Raw genomic sequence first — 18,884 nt, forward strand, 5'->3', positions numbered from 1 at the left:
GAGTTAAATGTACTAATATTTTTATATGGTAAAGCTGGGGCTCGGGGTAGGGAATCAGGTTCTTGAAAAACAGAAAAGTACCCACCAGTTAGTTTTATTGAATTCAACACTTGTGTCACAGAAATCCATTGACTAAGTTAATTCCCTGAAAATGGCTGCGCTCTTTGCTGCTTACATCCACCCATTCCACTGCTGGAGAGTGTTCAGCTTATTGCTCAACGCTAGTGGACTTAAACAGAGCCTCCAAATTTACACGGTAAAATCAGCTACGCGACATGGTACAGAAGCCTGTCTTTGGCAGAAATTTAAAAAAAAAAATCAAGGAGTAGAGAAATTATTACAGACAGGCACTAAGAAAGATTGGGATTCCCCAAGAATCTAAATAAATATTGAGCAGAGGCGAATCCCTTGGAGAGACGAGAGCCTTCTGCTTTCAGCTTAATGAAGCAGGGCTTCGGCGCTTCCTGGTCTGCTCCTGTGTATATGTCCTCTGCACGATGCTGTGTGCCTGACTAAATAAAGGTAAAAGCCCGGACCTGTGTCTTATGGTGTTGGCAGTGACTGCATATTCACTCTAATGGAAACTGTAAAATGTGAAGGTTACCTCCTTCACATTCCTTGAAATATTTTTCCTTGTTAAAGTTTCTCTCAGCCAGAGGCCATGTATTAAATTTCTATTATGTAGGGCAGCCTCTTTTTCTATTTCTGTCTCTTTCTCTCCCTCTCTGTCTCTCCTGTCTGTCATGGTACTCTGCTAATACTAGATGTTCAATGGATATTTAACACCTTTCTCTTGAATGTATGCGTCTTGTTTGACATCATTCTTGCACACACTGAAGAGGACAGACTGAGCCGGGCTGAACACCGCTGGCCAATCTCCCTCGTAATCTGTACTCTTTGGATACAGTTGTTCAACCAGTTACTAATCTAACTAATTGTAACCTGTTGAACAACTGAACCCAAAGGGTGCAAAGTTGGAAGCATTTCATTGAGAAGTCAGCTGAGGACAAAGGAAGCTCCGCCAATCCCCTTCAGTGCGGAGAGGCGAAGACTGCTTCTCAAACACAAGCCGTGCCACGTGATCCCTCCGAACGCCCGTCCGGTGGTGATGCTGCGTAAGTCTGCATGTATCATCTGTTCTCCTGCTAAGGATTATACATAGTGCAAGCCCCAGAGACAGTGCTACTAGCCATGTGTTTTTTTTTAAAAAAAAAAAAGCTATCTGAAAATCAGCAAAGTTATGAGACTAAAGGGTTCGGAAAGATGAGACATATTCCTTTGATTGGTGCTCATGTCTCAAGGCTGATATGGGCAATTCCAGAAGCTTCCAGAAATGAGATGTGAAGTGGTCCTTGGTAGTTTTAGGAGGTAATGTAACCAAGTTTATTCATGGCAATGGGCAGTAGACTGACTTTTTTTCTGCTTCTTTTTAACCGAAATATATTTTTTCAAGATGTGGCTCAATTAGCAGAATGCCTTCCCAGCATCCCCACAGCCCTGAGCTTAATCCCGTGTACCAGATTAACTAGGCATAGGGACACATGCCTGAAATTCTAGATCCCAAGAGGTAGAAGCAGGAGGGGCAGAGGTTTAAGGCTCAGCCTCAGCTACAGAGTTTGAAGTCAGTTTGGGATGCCCAAGAACCCTATCAAGAAAACAGAACAAAACACCCAAACGCCAAACCTTTCTTGGTCTTAGGATCGCATACTATTAGTAAAACTTTATGCTAAAAGGAGTGTGTGTTGTTTCAGTGTTTTCCAAGGAAGTTCCCAGGGGACATGTCTACACAGTAGCATCTAGTGAAAAGGGTAGATTTGAGTTCTGAATGATTCTAAATGTCATACAAGATGGTGTCCCCTTTTCTTATTGGCCGCTAAGAAGCCCACTTTTCACATGGGTGCCTGTATAAGACATTTTGAGTGAAAATGGTTTTCATTTTCCTCAGCACTACCACCCTCCTACAGGGATTATATAGTTTATATAGATGAAGTTGCTGTGGTTATATGAATGATCTATCCTTTACCTTCCCACAACCTCCACTGTATCAGCAGAAGTAGCAGAACTGAGGCAAGGAACATCCTAAGACAAATGATGATGTATGATCGCAGAGAAAACACAAAAGGAAAGACTTGGTTGGGTGCCATGCTAAGGATTTGAGGTTTGTCATGAACCCAGGAAGAATTCCCAGCAGTTATGTGACAAATTTGGGTGCTAGATACCAAACGGATAATAAACACACAAGAGGCAAGAGGAATTCCTTTAGCTGAAAATACAAACTGGGTTAGGGAGAGGTCTACTCGTGTGGTTCTTGCAGAACGTGTGGCTTGAACTCTAGGCTGTTGTGTTTCAACTAAGGCAAGGATGCTGTTTAGGCCAAATAGGAGTGTCCTCAGAGTATGTCTGGGGGAAGTGGGCAGGCCACTGAACGAGAAGTCACTGGTAATTGCTAAGTTTGGAGGTTGGTGTTGTGGGTTTTGAAGGTAGGAAGGAAAGGCCACTTCTACAGAACTTGCTGGTAGGAAAGTCTAGGGGCCAAGTGAGTAAAACAAATGTAAGACTGCAATAACCCTACTATGTATCTGTAAGCATGTTCTCCTCGTTATAAATGGTATATTTTAAATATCAGCCTGCCTATGACATCTGCATGTGTTTTTCTTTCCTTGGTCATTTTGATATATAATAAATATAAATAGTGAAGATATGACCATTTCTATGTAATTCCTTCAAAGTGGCAGTCTTATCTAATTTTGAATTGAGACTACAACTATGACTAGACACTTCTCATTAAACTTTGTTGGCATGATTTATAAAGAGAAATAGGAAAACTTGAAATTGTGTGAAGGTCCAAATTTGTAATGTTGGTAAAATGATTTATTGTCACAAAATGTTCTTAGTTTGCCAAGTGCTGTAGACTTGCATTAATTTACATTTACTTTTTGCAATTAATTCATTTCACTTTCACCAGAAACGATGTGATTATTCACTCTGTCTGGCTCCTGCATGCTATGTTTTTCCTCCTATAGCTTTCTAGATATTTCCAGTGTGGCCACGAAATAGAATTTATTGATGCTTATGTAATGTCGTTGTGTGTGGCAAGGCCATTTGTCACCAGGGACTCTGGCAGAGCATCTATTGGAAATTCAGTCCACTATTAAGAATTGGCATGACCACACATGCTGAAGGCATCTGCAGGAGGCTATCAGATTAATACTCTATAGTGTCTGTGTAGAGGCACATACTAAAATTCTCTTAGGAGTCAGACTGACTAAATTGGATACAACTAGTAGATGGTAATTGAAATGAGACAGCCCCTGAATCTTAATTGGCATCAATTTAGACTTGGAACAATTTTGTGTAACAGTGCATTGGGATCATGTTTGGAAGACATAGATATGTATGTTTTCCCCTGTTCTATGAGAAACATTGCAAAATCCAGGCTATAGACCGGGTTCCACTGACTCATCTGCTAATTCATCCCTCTCATCTTCGTCTTTGTGTTGAACTCAGTGTAGACACCACTGACAGCAAAATTACCACAACTGGGAAAGAGCTACCACCTTGAGCACAAAACTCACCTGTGATTTGAAGCAGATGTCTGGTTCTATGCCCTGCACTTCAAGTTTCAGCTCAGGCTACCTTTTCTTATTTTTTTTTATTGTCCTTTAATTTCCCTTTTTGCTGCTGCTGCTGCTGTTGCTCCTCCTCCTCCTCTTCCTCCTTCTCTTCTTCCTTATCTTCCTCCTCCTCCTCCCCTTCCTCCTCCTCCTCCTCCTCCTTGTCTCTTCTCTTTCTTCCTACTCTTTCTTCTCCTCCTTTCTCTTCCAGACAAAGTCTTGCTATATAGCCCAAACTGGACATATAAGCTCAACCCCACCCCCCAGCTCAGTTCATGAGTACTGGAGTCACAGGCAAACGCCACCATGCCTGACTTCCACAGCATCTTTCTAATCCCTGCAGATAAGAAAATGCACGTGCTTTTAAGAAGGACCTGGGGTCCAGTAAATTCTGTTTCTTTTGGTGCTTCCCTACATAATACTGGAAGGTAATGCTTGGAGAGTTACTCTTTTTCATTTTAGTTTTACATATTTGATCGATTAGCTATAACTTCCAGCTACAAAGCCAGAGTTTACTGTTACATTGGATGTGTGAAGTCATTGATTAACATACACTTCTGGATCGTATTCCTCCCTTATCTCTTCATTATGTGTTCCAAGTACTTTATTGTTGTTCTCAGCCTATGAGAGACGTATATTCTCCAGGCTACAGACTAGCTGGGAAATGGCAGAAATGAATGTGTTAAGAAATTCACAAACTCAAACAGTCAAAGCCCTTGACATCACAAGCTTTTCTGTCCTTCTGAAGCTGAGGGACAGAGTGTTAATGAAGAAGTCCCAAGTTCACCATGTATCCAGCAAGCTAATTGAGCACTTGAAGAGCTGTTAGACCCAAGTGCCAAGCAAAACCACTACTCTCAGAGAAGTTAGGAAGCTGCCAACTTGGTTCCACAGTTTCCAGAACTAAAGAAGCCAGACTCCATGGCCTTATGTCTGTGCTCAGCAAGTGGTCATCTGTGATAATGAAGGGGCTTCTTGGAGACAAAGGCTTGATGAGAGTGACACTGGCCTTCAGAATCAGGATGGCACAATGCTGTCATCATGGTTCTGCGAGCACCAGTGTTTGTTGTGATGGAAGGACATTGTCTTTGAGACTCTAAAGAAAATTTCATTTGTTTATGATGTGTTAACATAAATAAATACTTTTAAACACATATTTGATTTATGTGTTAACATAAATCAAATCCAAAACATCTCCAGCTACCATATGTGGAGTGACACTCATTGTACATACATTTGGTGTTTTCAGGCAAATCAGTTCGTGGGTGAAGTGTGTCAGGATTTGAGAGTGAGCACTCATGATGTGTTCTTTCTCTTTCTTGTTTGATTCTTCTTATTTGTAGTACACTTAAGAGGATCCATGTCATAGAGTATTCCACAACACAGAAAAACTTTCATGTCTGCCTAGTATAAGATCCAGGGACTCATATAATCACTGGTCACTGGGTGGCCTGCTTAAACATAGCTAAGGGCATTTCCCTTCTGTCCAGACCATACTCAGATAAGCCTACCCAATCAGCCATTAATTCAATATTGGTAAAACCTGGCAGACATTTTCTGTTCTCCTTCCCACGTTAGCCTCAGACCTAGCTGATCTAATACAGTCTCCTAAGCAGAGAGCAATCACTCTAAGAAGTCTGTAGGAGCCATGCCCACTGGGATAATAAAATGCTCATATTCTCTCTCTCTCTCTCCTCTCTCTCTCTTTTCCTTTTTTTTTTTAATGCTTTCAATATCTGATTCCATTTTTTTTTAAATTTAAGAGGATCTACCTTCTCATTAGACTAAGGCTCATGCAGAGAAGGGCAACTGTAATTAATTTTTTTGCTCGCAGTTCTAAACCTGATACCTTCATTTTCAAAGTTTGTTGTTTCGTAGAATCCATAAGCACAGGTAAGAACGTTTGTCGTACCTTGATGAACCTATGGCTTGTTCCTCTGCACAGTTCACCTCTTTTGTTTGTTTGTTTTTGCTTTGTTTTGTTTAGTTTAATTCTTACTTCTGCCCCAGACCAGGCAACTCTGCCTCAGCTCTGTCTCTCTCTATATTTTTATTTCCCCTCAAGTATATGATCCCAACTCATCAGAATAGTAACAAGTCCTTAAGATCAGGAGAGACACTCATGATAACCTTACTTTCATGTTCAAGTGAGTAACTGTATTAATCATATAGCGAGTACAAGATCATTGCTTGTTTTCTGATTTTAAAATGTGAAGTTTTCATGTGTTCACCTCTTTCGGTTGGATACACATCCCATCAATAGAGATTCAAGGAAGGTTGGGGAAAGCCAGTGTTCTGAGCATGGTGGAAGAATTTAAAGATGCATGGAGTACAACTATTGTAGTTGAATAATAATAAATAATAATAAAGAAATCAGACATGTTCAAGGTTAGTGAAAGCAAGTGACTAAGGGATGGGGATCTTTAAACAGCTTCAGTACTAAGGGCTTCAGTACTTATCTCTATCGTATCGTCAAACTTATGGTGGTTTCTCATTAAACATATGTGCCATGTGTAACATGCTACTATGATTGGTAAGATGTACATTTTTAATGAGGCCTATCATGGGTACTATTTACCAGTGCATTGTGTTGCTGCTCTTCATCACCACCAGTTCCTTCTGGGTTTCCCCTCCTCTCACTCCATTCACTCCACTGAATATATATATATATGTGTGTGTGTATATAATATATATGTATATGTGTATTATATATATACACATATATTCATGGATATGAGCTGACCTTTGGATTTTGGAGGAAATGATGATCCAGGAGGAAGTTTGATTTTGATACCGTGAGTATTTCCAGATAGGTGGTATAGAATTAAGAATTAAGTATAAATCAGTATTATTCGGTGGTCATAACTAAGAAGATTGACTTTAAGTTGAAAGTAATGTGAATAAAGAGATGGTTCAGGGTGTAACATGAACGTGGTGCAAGCCTGAGAACCAGAGCCCAGATCCTCCACACCCATATGAAAGACAATTTGTCTCTAAGTCCAGTGCTGGCGAATGGAAGGGCAGAGACAGGCAGATCCTGGAGAGTCGTGGAAGCCAACTAACTGGACTGGCAAAAATGCTGAGCTTCACATTCAGAGTGAGAGCTTGTCTCCAAATTTAAACTGGAGAAACAATAGTGGATGGCATCCCAGTGTTAGCCTCTGGCGCCCTTGCTTGCCTGCATGGGCGAATGTACCAGCACACGTGTGCATGCGTGCACACACGTGCACACATGTGCACACACATGTGCATGCGTGCATATGCCACACGCTCACACAGGAGGAAGGAGTGTGGCTGTGAGCATCACAACTGCCTCCAAGATACAGAGCTGGTCCCCTCTCAGAAGTTATGGACTAGATAGCTGAACACACTGGAACAATTCATTTACATGGCTTAGGGATAAAGCACTTGCCTAACAACCCAAGTATGGGTCTGGTAAGAAACAGTTGTACAAGTATCTGTAATCCTAGACCTCCTACTGGGAGTTGGAGTGGGTGGAGACAGACGAATCAAAAATTGCCTTACAATAATGGGGCATGCACAGCAGTAAACAGGAGAGACTCTGTGGAGTACCTTTCAGCATTTTGCTGAGACACCATGATCAAAGTAGTTGACAGAAGGAAGGGTTAGTAAGGGGGTTCGAGTCTGTCATAGTAGAGGCACCAGGCAACAGTCACCGCTGCTGGGGCAGAAGCTGGGGTCTTAGATCTTGAATAGCAAGCCCAAAGCACAGAAAGGAGAGAGGGAGAGGGAGAGAGGGGGGAGGGGGAGGTATAGGAGTTGTGTTACAGATGTATCACTTAGGGCTGGAAAGCTTTCCATACCTAGCACTAGAGATTTTGTAAGATGGCCTATGACTCTTCGGGGAGTGTTATCACTCCAAGTTACATGACTGAGGTTAAGTTGTTTATACATGTATACACAGACATTTATTATATGTGTGTTTTAAGTAAACATAATATAATGTTTCCCCCATGGCTTTTTCAGTCATTCATGGTGTGTTTTATTTCCCCTCCCTCCTCTTTCCACTTAGGTTGCCCCCCCCCTCAGTTTTTAACTGGTTAATATTTAATGTTTTAAACCATTGAGCCCAGTTACCTGTCTCAAATGTTATTTTATTTTTTTAATTATGCATATAAGTGGGTGTCCACGTGTACATATGGATACCTATGAGCACAAATGCCCACTGTAGAGAACAGAAAAGGACACTAGCTACCATGGAGCTGGAGTTCCAGGTGGCTGTGAGCTACCAGATGCAGGTGCTGGCAGCAGAACTCTTGTGCCTTCTGCAAAAGAAGTGTACACTTATGACCAGTGAGTAGGCTCTCCATCCTGAGTCAACAGTAAATCCCTAAGAGAGTTCTTCATCTGTTTCATTAGACTTGGAAAAAACAACTCACAATTTCCACTTCAGATAGGTTCAGTTTGATCTAGAAGCAAAGAAATGGTTTAATATCTATCTTATCTGCCCTCATTTTTTCTGTTGGTTTATGTTTTATAATCAAATTCAATATGTAACCTAATTATATAAATGGCATGAAAGAAATTGCAGCTCTAAGGAGTTTTCATATAAAATGTATGAAAATTAGAGTTGTTTTGGGAAAAGCTGGGCACTGGAGTGGTAACACCCTACACCGGGGCTCATTTTACTGGGGTCAGTCACATGGCACAGAGACTCCATGGGCAGCACTTTATTCTTGACTTTTTCTTTTTTAAGATTAAGTGCATAGATGTATATGTACTTATGAATAGTAAAATGAGAGCTAATTATGTGACCTGAGGCCCATTAATTCACTTGTCCTGCAGTTTATAGTATTTCTTGAAATACCCTGTCTCCTCAGCCACCGTTTTCTTGTAAGAATATCGATAGCAGACTCCCAAAACTCCTAAGATACTGAGATGGGTCAGCAAGAAAACGAACACACACACATGCACACAAGCATCTATGCATGCATGCATGCACATGGCACACATGCATGCACTCGCACACATGATGTAAATATAAATGAACATTTGAAACTTTTAAATTAAAACACACACACACACACACACACACACACACACACACACACACACACACACAACCAGACCTACTCTATGGTGCTTTTAAAATTGCTGTTGAACTATTGTAAGATTTTCACTTCATCAACACAGGGTTTGAGGGTTTAGCAAATCCATTCTTTATCGCAACCTGGTCATTTGTTCAAGACCCAGATTTTACCCTTCTCCCTCCAGAACCTTCTGTTCTCACCTCTGGGTAAACAGGATGATAAAGAGATGTCACCTGGCCACTTGCAAGGCATATGAAATGCCCCTGTGTTATTGTGATTTGCCGTGCCTGTAATGCCCAGTTAGAGCATACCAGTGAATGATTACTCATTATCTTATCAACTATTACTTTATTTATTCAACAGATATTATTGAGTAGCTGCTCTGTCCAGGCATTGTTTATTTACCTCGGTTCTAATATTGTGATCGCTTCTTTTCTATATATAATTTTTTATTTAATAGAATGCTTCTGTTACATTGTCTTTCATTCCCTTTGGGTTTTGGCAGACTGACATGAAGATTGTGAGATTATACTGCAGAATCAGAAGGCTCGTGGAGAACAACCCTGGCTCTGGTCTTATGCAAGCGGATGCATGTCATTGTGTCATGCTTCATTGTTCAATGGGGATAGTAACGCTATCTCACTTTCTGCAGAGAAATGGGATAATACACAAATAGTGTGTCGCTGGGCTTGACAGGCAGGAAAACATGAAATGGATGTTACTTGCTATTGTTACTAAGCTCCAGCGCTAGTGAAGTTGAGTTTTAGTAATCTTTTTAAAAAATGTCTTACATTGCAAATACCTATTAAATGCACTCAGAGTAAACTGGGAGAAGGAGAGATTCCACTATCTGGCCTATATGTCAGAAACAAGAGCCCTGAGATTGGGTCTGGCAATGGTGAGTGGACCATATGCTCAGAATACCTTCTAGAATGTTTGTCACTCTGCCTGAACTGGGAAAGGTGTCACTAACCTCATCTCTCTTTCTCTTTTAGGTAAGTACATCCTCATTGTTGAAGGGCTTTGCTGATGGGTAAGTCTTGTGGCTGCAGCTTTCCTTGTTGATTGACATGCCTGGAGAATTGGAGCGGAGGTTGGACTTGCACCCAGAGAAGACAGCCTTACATAGATTGTCAGCACTCTCATATGCTTTCCAGCTCTGTCTCAAACAGTATGGGGGAAAAACACACCCACTGTTTAAAAGTTGGATAAAATGTGGTATCTAAGTAATTGAAGACTGGGTTTTGGGTTTTTTTTGTTTTGTTTTTGGGTTTTTTTGTTTGTTTGTTTGTTTGTTTTTTTGTTTTTTCATGCTGCCAGCTGAAGTCAGAGCACGTTTGCAAAGCAGTTTTCTCTTTGTGGCTTTAAATCATAAAACTATATCTCAATTAACCACCATATTTTTGGTTTTACCGCTTACACATAGGGAATATTTTTCTGTGTTTAAAAAACAGATATTCTACAATTGTATTATTTTAATGAATCATAATTTTGTAACAAATAGAAAAAGTGGCGGATAACCCTTTAAGACTCCTTGTGTAAGATATTGTGGAGGAAATTCCTGTTATAAGTGGATGTTGTCATAGTTAGTAGGTCTGTAGGTGGCTGACCTACACCCTAGAAGACTAAACAAGAAGAAATGACCTTAAATCACAAGAGATTTAGTGTAGATATGTCAGACTCATGAGATGATTAAGCTATGAAACAATTAGCAAAAGGAAGTTATGAAATCTCTGTCACTGGTGAACTTTAAAACTATACATGCTGTTAAGAAATTAAGATTTATTCTGTCTTCAGGAAAAGTATTGAACCAGCTGTTTGGCTTCAATGATGAAGTCTCGCTTTGCTTTTTCAGTTAAAAATCCCATCGATTAACTTCATACACAGTCTATACTCCATGTTGTATTCTGAGTCTTCTAGGAATAAGATGCTAGAAAGGAATTTGATATGTAAATATGTTAGATAAATCCCTTGTAAGAGAGGAAAAAAGGAGAGTGAGAAGATTCAGGAGCCAGGAAGATGTGAGTGAGGCGTCACTCCATGATACAGGTTGGACCTAAGGGGAGGGCATTGAATGGAAGCATCCTAAATCATGTTAAGAAAACCCTTGTGAATCCTCAAGTCCAACCTGGTCACCAATGGAGTTCTGTACTTTCCAAAACGTAGCCAAGATCCTGGCTGGGCTCAGGCATAAGAGTTGGGTAGACTGTGGAGGTTTAGTCTAGGTTGAAACGTTGCTGTAGACTTCATAGACAGCAACTGAGTGCCAAGATCAATAGTCATCTCTAGATGTGGGGTCTGCAACATGTTTGTAGAGCCTCCTGTGCAAAGATCCTATGTCTCAGCTCTTTCTGTGTCTTGTTCTCTTTCAAAGTACTCTCCCATCATCAATTTTCACTCAAATTCTATTTATTCTTCATGCTGAGTTATTATCCCCTTCAAGAACTTATTCTGGGTAATACAGTAGCTAGGGTTTTATTCTAGAATTATATATGCATCCTTGAATTTTCCCATGATATATGTTGATGTTTGTTGTTAGTCACTTGTAAAAATAAAAATAAAAGATAAGAAGGAAGCTTCTGAAAAGTTGTGCTGAGAGAGAGAGAGAGAGAGAGAGAGAGAGAGAGAGAGAGAGAGGAAGGAAAGAAGAAAGGAAGGAAGGAAGGAAGGAAGGAAAAACGATTGTATTCCATTTCTTGGAGTAGAAATGAGTGAGTGGCTGTTGGATCAGACACAAGACATGCTATAAACTTACTTAACTGAGAACCAGCATGATAATATCATATAGAAGTATTGTACAGACATGGGGAGGCAGAAGGAAACATCGTTTTGTAGAAAGTGGGAGGAAGACTCTTTGGGAAGATTTGTCTCTAAGCTTGTCTTGATGGCTAACTACTTCAGAGTTGATTCTCTGTGGACTACCTGGTTAACAGAATGGCAGTACGAAGGAGTTTAGGAAAAACACACAGATCCCGCAGTCTCGTATTCCATAAGCATTTAGGGAATTGAAGTGAAAGAGGCAGCAAATCGTTGCAAAGCCAAATGGCTTGGGGTGTCAGGTCTTTGTGAGTAGTTTGGACTTTTTGTTGGGGAATTTAATCAAATTCAACAAAACTCAACATCACTTGGACATGGCCAAATCACAGTAGGACTGATGTATAAAATTCTCTTATTCTTTCCAAATGGTGGTGATTTTAACAATATAAAGAAATGATGGCTGGCATTTACATGTATTGTGTATCTACAAACTACTAATGAAATAGAATGAAATCATGAGCTAAAATAAAAGCATTCCACAGGACGCTCAAATGTAGTAGGCAGAGCTTACTGATCTGATCTCAGTGTGAAGTTTCTCACGGGTCCAAGTTCTGGCCAGCGTATGTTTACTGCTTATACTGTGGATTATGAGGACATGTCTGGAAACTCTGGCTTGTTCTTCCCTACGGCATCTATTTCTGCATAGGAACATAAGAGACCAGGGTTCTAGTGGGGATACTTTGTAACACTGTGAAACCCAGCTGTAGAATATTATTTAAGTCAGTATGTATTTTATAAAATTGTACAACATGTCTATAGCTTCTCTTGCTTTATTTGCATAGCCTTTCCATCATTCTAGAATTGAACCTGGGACCCAACACATGCTAAACACATTCTTCCACTGAGCTACATCCCCAGACAAATGCCATTTGTATTTTCAAGAAAGCAATATGAAGAGAAACTAATTATATCTCTCCTCACTAAATTATCAGTGTAAAATCTTTATGTAAGCAGAAGTTATCTGTGATGGGAAAGCAGGTGCAATTGAGTTGAGCCTTTTATTCTGACAAGGTCAAAAAAGGTAAGAGTTGTTCAAAAATAAGCTTACTTTTTGATCGCGTGTGTGCAATTAGTATATTTACACAGAAGCACATGGTCACAAAGAAACTGCCATTCCTTAGACTATCCCGTGTCTGTAGTCCCTGTGTGAGTTCATAGCTGTTTGCTTGCTGAAGATACACATTCTAAGTTAGTTCCAGTGTCATTTTGATAGGCCTTTTCTTGACTGCTTCATTAGTACTTCATATTTACAATGCTTTTCTTTCTTTCTCTGCTTCAGTCTTTGTTAAGAACCCCTGGTTCCTGTTGACAATCTGGTATACGGCAGTTTGAAATGTCAGTTTATCATCCCAACTGGGGGGTATAGGTGTCTTTAAAACTCTTGAGTTTCTGTCTCTTAGTCCTACTCTTTTCCCTATTGAGAAATTGGCTTCTCATTTTTGCTCAGATAGCACCAAATTTTTAATCCTGAAATTTGAGAGTAGGTTCACAATGGCTACCTGATGCCTCTGTGATGGAGAGGAGGGAGAGGAAAAAAGAGGTATTAGCCCTTTCTGATGATTTTCCATCGCTACTGTGTCTTGTGTGCCTGTGGCTGTCTTCAACAAGCATTCAGTCTATTCCCCATCTCCACCCCTACTACTCCAGTGTGATTGTGTTGCTCCCTTCGATATAGCTCAGCATTTGAAAATTTAAATTAAGTCACATCTATAAGTTTTTTTTAACCAAGTATTGATTGAAACAATATGGACTTGGTGATTTCTGTTTCTGTACTTAAAACACGAGTTAACAGTTCTGCTTTCACAATGATAAGAAAGGAATTCTAGCACTCGCTGGAGGTTTTATTCTTGCCTTCGTAGTATAGACAGGTGTAAACTAACTCAAAATATCAACCCAGTTGGGTTTAGACAAAGATTCAATTGTTGGAAAACAAAGAAACGTGAACAAGGGTGCATCAGTATTTTTAAGCAAGTGTTCACCTCTGAATATGTTTCAGACACACGCTTAGGTCTCTATCATTTGGGTGTACAGTTATTTAGACTTCATTTCAAGCCTAATAGTGTGGATGAACAGATCGGCAGTTAAAATAATCCTTAATCACTTATTGTTCTATTTATTTTTGTGATGTTTGCTTCAGAAAAGCATATAAGCTATCCCAATTTGTGGGAAGTAGGGACCATGCAAAGTTCTTAGAAAACATAAATATAAATCATGATTTGTATTTTCAGATAAATTTAGTTCTGTCTTTCTTTAAGTCTATAGCAAAGAAGGAAACAATAATATTTTTCATTTCAAGACTACTCAAACTTGATGCTAAGACTTTCTATTAGGCTGTCTGTGCAAAGTAAGGCAGTCCTGGGTCTAACAGTATTTTCTATGAGCTGCTCAAGTGCAGATTAGTCATCATGGATAAATATAAATGACACTATATTTCATATTTATACAAGTCAATCTTTGAGACCATCACTGGCATAAAAACTTTGCATGGAAATTTACTCTATTGATGTCTGCTGCCTTGATGATGTTGGGCAAGAGTTTAGTGCACACAGGAGAATGACTTTGCAGCCTTGCTCTGGGACTGTGTATCTCTAGGACATAACATCTTGACTTATCGGCAAGGGCTTCACTATAGAAATTAGGTAGCTCTCATTTTGACATTTAATTCCTTCTGTGAATTGTCCATAAGCTGATGTTTCTATTAGAGGACTATGTAGGGGGCATTTTTAGGATAATATTAACAAAATCGCTAAGATATGAGTTTGGAGGCAAGATAGCAATGCATCTGGTTTGGAGTACAGTCTGTTTCTGCTATCATCCAAAGCAGCCGAAGGAAACTAGGAAAGAGTTCATTTTCTTTTACAATTTAAAAGCAATGAATATATCAAGATAGCTGACTGTATTTCTGATAATCCACTACAGTTAAAACAGAAAATCATACTTCATTATAGGTACTGGTATAATACACATAACCATCCACGTCAACAAAACATTTCCAAGCTTAGCAAATTTGGAACTGAAGTACAGGGCCCCTTTTTCTACAGATAGTGATGGAGTCATTCTAAGAGAGGCTGATGCTGCTCGTGCGATGCATACGACGGGGTAAAAGTAAATAGTGAGTTATATTATTGCTGCCTTTTGCCATATCAAGGAAAATAAATAGAAGGAATGAGCTTTTGACCAAGTCTTTTATGCAATTACTTTGAGATTTACTGAGAACAACTGGAAATCTCATAAAGTTGGAAAATATTAAATAGGAGAGGTGTAAATAGCAGATGTCAGGTGTTTAAGAGTTCAACTGCAGTTGATGGTCACACTCCCTCAGAAATCTACTTCAGGTAGAACAGCTCCCCTTCTAGGCCTTCGTCATCAGATGATGGAAATGAACAAAGATTGTTTTGTTAAGATTCTTATTAATATGTTGATAACCAACAAATATTGAGGGCAGAGTGATGTACACACTGAACGATTATCTAGAGAGAGCCCAATTGAACTCCACACATTTCTTTTTTTTTTTGTTATTCCTCTCTAACATTTTTTTTGGCTTTCTTTTTATTGGGTATTTATTTCATTTACATTTCCAATGCTATCCCAAAATTCCCCAACCCACTCCCACTTCTTGGCCCTGGTGTTCCCCTGTACTGAGGCATATAAAGTTTGCACCACCAATGGGCCTCTCTTTCCACTGATGGCCAACTAGGCTATCTTCTGGTTCATATTCAGCTAGAGACACGAGCTCTGGGAGGGGGGGGTACGGGTTAGTTCATATTGTTGTTCCACCTATAGGATTGCAGATCCCTTTAGCTCCTTGGGTACTTTCTCTAGCTTCTCCATTGGGGGACCCTGTGATCCATCCAATAGCTGACTGTGAGCATCCACTTCAGACCTTCAAAGAAGATCTAATCCCAGTTCTTCACAAACTATTCCACAAAATAGAAACAGAAGGTACTCTACCTAACTCATTCTATGAAGCCACAATTACTCTGATACCTAAACCACAAAAAGACCCAACAAATATAGAGAACTTCAGACCAATTTCCCTTATAAATATCGATGCAAAAATACTCAATAAAGTTCTCGCTAACCGAATCCAAGAGCACATCAAAACAATCATCCATCCTGACCAAGTAGGTTTCATCCCAGGGATGCAGGGATGGTTCAATATATGGAAATCCATCAACGTAATCCAATATATAAACAAACTCAAAGACAAAAACCACATGATCATCTTGTTAGATGCTGAGAAAGCATTTGACAAAATCCAACACCCATTCATGATAAAAGTCTTGGAAAGATCAGGAATTCAAGGCCCATACCTAACCATGATAAAAGCAATCTACAGCAAACCAGTAGCCAACATCAAAGTAAATGGTGAGAAGCTGGAAGCAATCCCACTAAAATCAGGGACTAGACAAGGCTGCCCACTTTCTCCCCACCTATTCAACATAGTACTTGAAGTCCTAGCCAGAGCAATTCGACAACAAAAGGAGATCAAGGGGATACAAATTGGAAAGGAAGAAGTCAAAATATCACTTTTTGCAGATGATATGATAGTATATATAAGTGACCCTAAAAATTCCACCAAAGAACTCCTAAGCCTGATAAACAGCATCAATGAAGTAGCTGGATATAAAATTAACTCCACACATTTCTTAAAGGTAAGAAATGACTGCTTTTGAGGCTTTTGGTATCTGCGGAATGAATTCTTGGAGGACTGACTTATTTTAGCACTGAGGTGACTTAGGTGGGCATCTGAGTTTTAAGTAACCATGGCAACATTTGCTTATTGACTTAGTACTGCTGATCGATCACTCTGTGAACACTCACTGGCCTGATTGAGCACTCAATTACTGAATACTCTCTTGTTGAGCACTCACTGTCTGAGTACTCACTTGCTAAGTACTCACTGAGTACTCATTACCAAGCCCTTGCTTACTGAGCACTTACTAATTGAGCACTTATTTAATATTAAGGACTCAGAAAGATGAAAAAAAGGTGTGGCCAATCATTCCCAAAACAAAATGGAGGAGATCGCTATAAAAAATGCACAAATAAACACTAGGGTGTGTCAGAGTGTGAGCAGTATTATTGGGGAACACAGAGGACTTTACTCATTTTGAATGACACACCTGCATGGCGTCTCACCGGGAAAAGGTTGGATTTTCCTTGGAGAGTAATTCAGACATCCCACCCATTTCTAATTATTGTATTAAACACCCTTGTAAAGAAGTCAGTAAGTATGTTACCTTTGCAAAATTTTGACCAACAAGAGTCATGGTGTTATTACCACTCTGGGTTTCAGTGCTGCCTCTAGTCTATGAAAAAGCTACTTGGAGGCAGGGGATATATAGACGGGCTTGGTAGATGGTATGCTTAGAATGAGCAGAGCTCTGTCCTGATCCACAGTCCTTAGTAAGCCAAGCAACTTTATAATCTGTAATTCTAGGATATCTGCATCTCCTGCTAGTGTCTCTAAAAGTTACTCTCGGTGTGTCTTGGCTGCCCGTGCTTCTCTTCGTCTTTCCCAGATGGTTCTGGTTGGTTACTGCCTCTCTTAGTGTAAGTCAATAAGATGATCAATATAAAACAAACTTGAAGCTTCCTCTTAGAAAGGCTAGATAAGTGCTAGGTAGTGTATTATTTAAGAGGATCAAGAAAGGAGAGATAACTAGAATACTGATGAGGTACAAGTTAAATCACTGGCGTGAGGCTGTAAAATAATGAATTTGTGTGTGTTAGTCCAGCTTTTGCCTCAGACTGATAATGCCTATATTTTAATTATAGCTTTTTGTAAATACAAATACAAATAGCTGGGATCACTGGTCTAGAAGTGTTCTTAATCAACTTTTTTTTTAAGTCCACAGGTATTTAATTTCCCTTTCCAGCTTTAAAATCATTTACATTTCTGTTCTTATTACAGTCTCAATAAAATACATGCTTCGGTGTATATATTTAATGTAAGATTAAATTAATTCCTTTAAATTAATTTCTCCTATAATAGAGCAGTGTGAGACTTCAATTATTTTTTTAAAAAAGTCCCTTAGTATTATATGAAATTACAAAAGTTGTCAGCTAACAAGCTACCTGAGGGTTCATTAGTTTATCATAGATTAATATAACCTTTTATTTTTATCGATATTATAAAATGAGACTAGACTGTCTTCAAACCTGTGCTAAAGGAAGCCTTTAGTTTATGTCTGTTGGCCAAATGAAATTTTAACTAAATAAATGTTTACTGGCCTTTGAAATACAGGTGAAATATCTAATATTATATATATATATATAAAACAAAGCCCCGAGCTAATGCTAAGTAAGGTTTATTTCTAAGGAAACTCTTCATGGGCACAGGCATATTGATTTGCTATCACAATTTGTAACTAAAGTTGTTCATAACTGATTCTCTTTGTCTTGTTTAGTAAATGTAGTCTGGTCTCTCCACATGAGACTCATCTTTTCTTTTCCACAAACTGAAAGTCCTGCTCAATATTAAACATATAAGACCATCATACCCATCTGAATGTAAAACGAGAGGTTACAGTCTGATCTCTTGAAGCAATTTGTCACAAGAATGTTTTGCAATAGAAATTTCAAAGTCACCATGCAAAGCATCACTCCCTTTAAGAATTAATGTGCATCAGAGAAAACTCTCATGGCAGCTGCCAATGCTTAACGCAGAAACCCATCACTGGCCAAAGAACCAATAACAAGTGACGGTGGGGTTCTCCTTCCTAAGTGAGATTGCTCTTTTCACTGCCTCCGAGGCTCAGGAGCATCACAGAGAGGCAATCAGAGTATGGAGAAATGTGCAGTCAAAGACATCTTCTGGTCATGACATAGCATTGCACTCAGGAACTGCTATCATTGTCTGAATAAGACCTGCAGAACACTGGACCCCTTAACATTTCAACATGGGTGTGGGATGGTAGGGAAATGGACATACAAGGGCCTGCTCTCCCTGAGGGACTATTAGCAGCTAAAGGTTGTTGGAGGAAGGGTGTTATTTTATTCGGGGGTGTCACTGCTAGTCATTTACCCTGCTTCCAGTAAATACCCCCCCTCCCATGCCCAGGAAAGACATTCTAAATGCAGTAGTTTGTGTGGATAATTAACTCTAGCTATTGGCTTCCAACCTTAGATACTCTTACCTGAGGAACAAAGGACTAAAACAAAAGACATAAAAAATTTGTGGCTGTGCTAGATGTGCTGCTGGCTTTAGAACTTTCCCTCTGTCCCAACGTCACAGCAGTCTCTGTACTTGAAGAGCTGTTATCTTTTGTGACGCTTACTGCAGCGTACACAAATGCTTTTTTTTTTTTTTTTGCTTGAATTAAAATTAAGCAATACTAGAGAAGAGTTCAAGCATGATTGAGAATTGCACAACAGTTGAAGATGTTGTCTGAGCTTT

General features: G+C 39.5%; 1 protein-coding gene and 1 non-coding gene across 4 annotated transcripts in view; both read left to right on the forward strand.

Annotated features, from left to right (window-relative positions):
* The window catches only part of Pde4d (phosphodiesterase 4D, cAMP specific), a 1,301,793-nt gene that overhangs the window by 669,675 nt on the left and 613,234 nt on the right, over window positions 1-18,884 (forward strand). The window lies entirely within an intron of this gene.
* On the forward strand, window positions 893-973 carry Mir582 (microRNA 582). The gene has a single exon (NR_030644.1). It is a non-coding gene; the product is annotated as a microRNA 582 (primary transcript).

The sequence above is a fragment of the Mus musculus genome, chromosome 13 (genome assembly GCF_000001635.26).
Source record: "Mus musculus strain C57BL/6J chromosome 13, GRCm38.p6 C57BL/6J".
Lineage (NCBI taxonomy): Eukaryota > Metazoa > Chordata > Mammalia > Rodentia > Muridae > Mus > Mus musculus.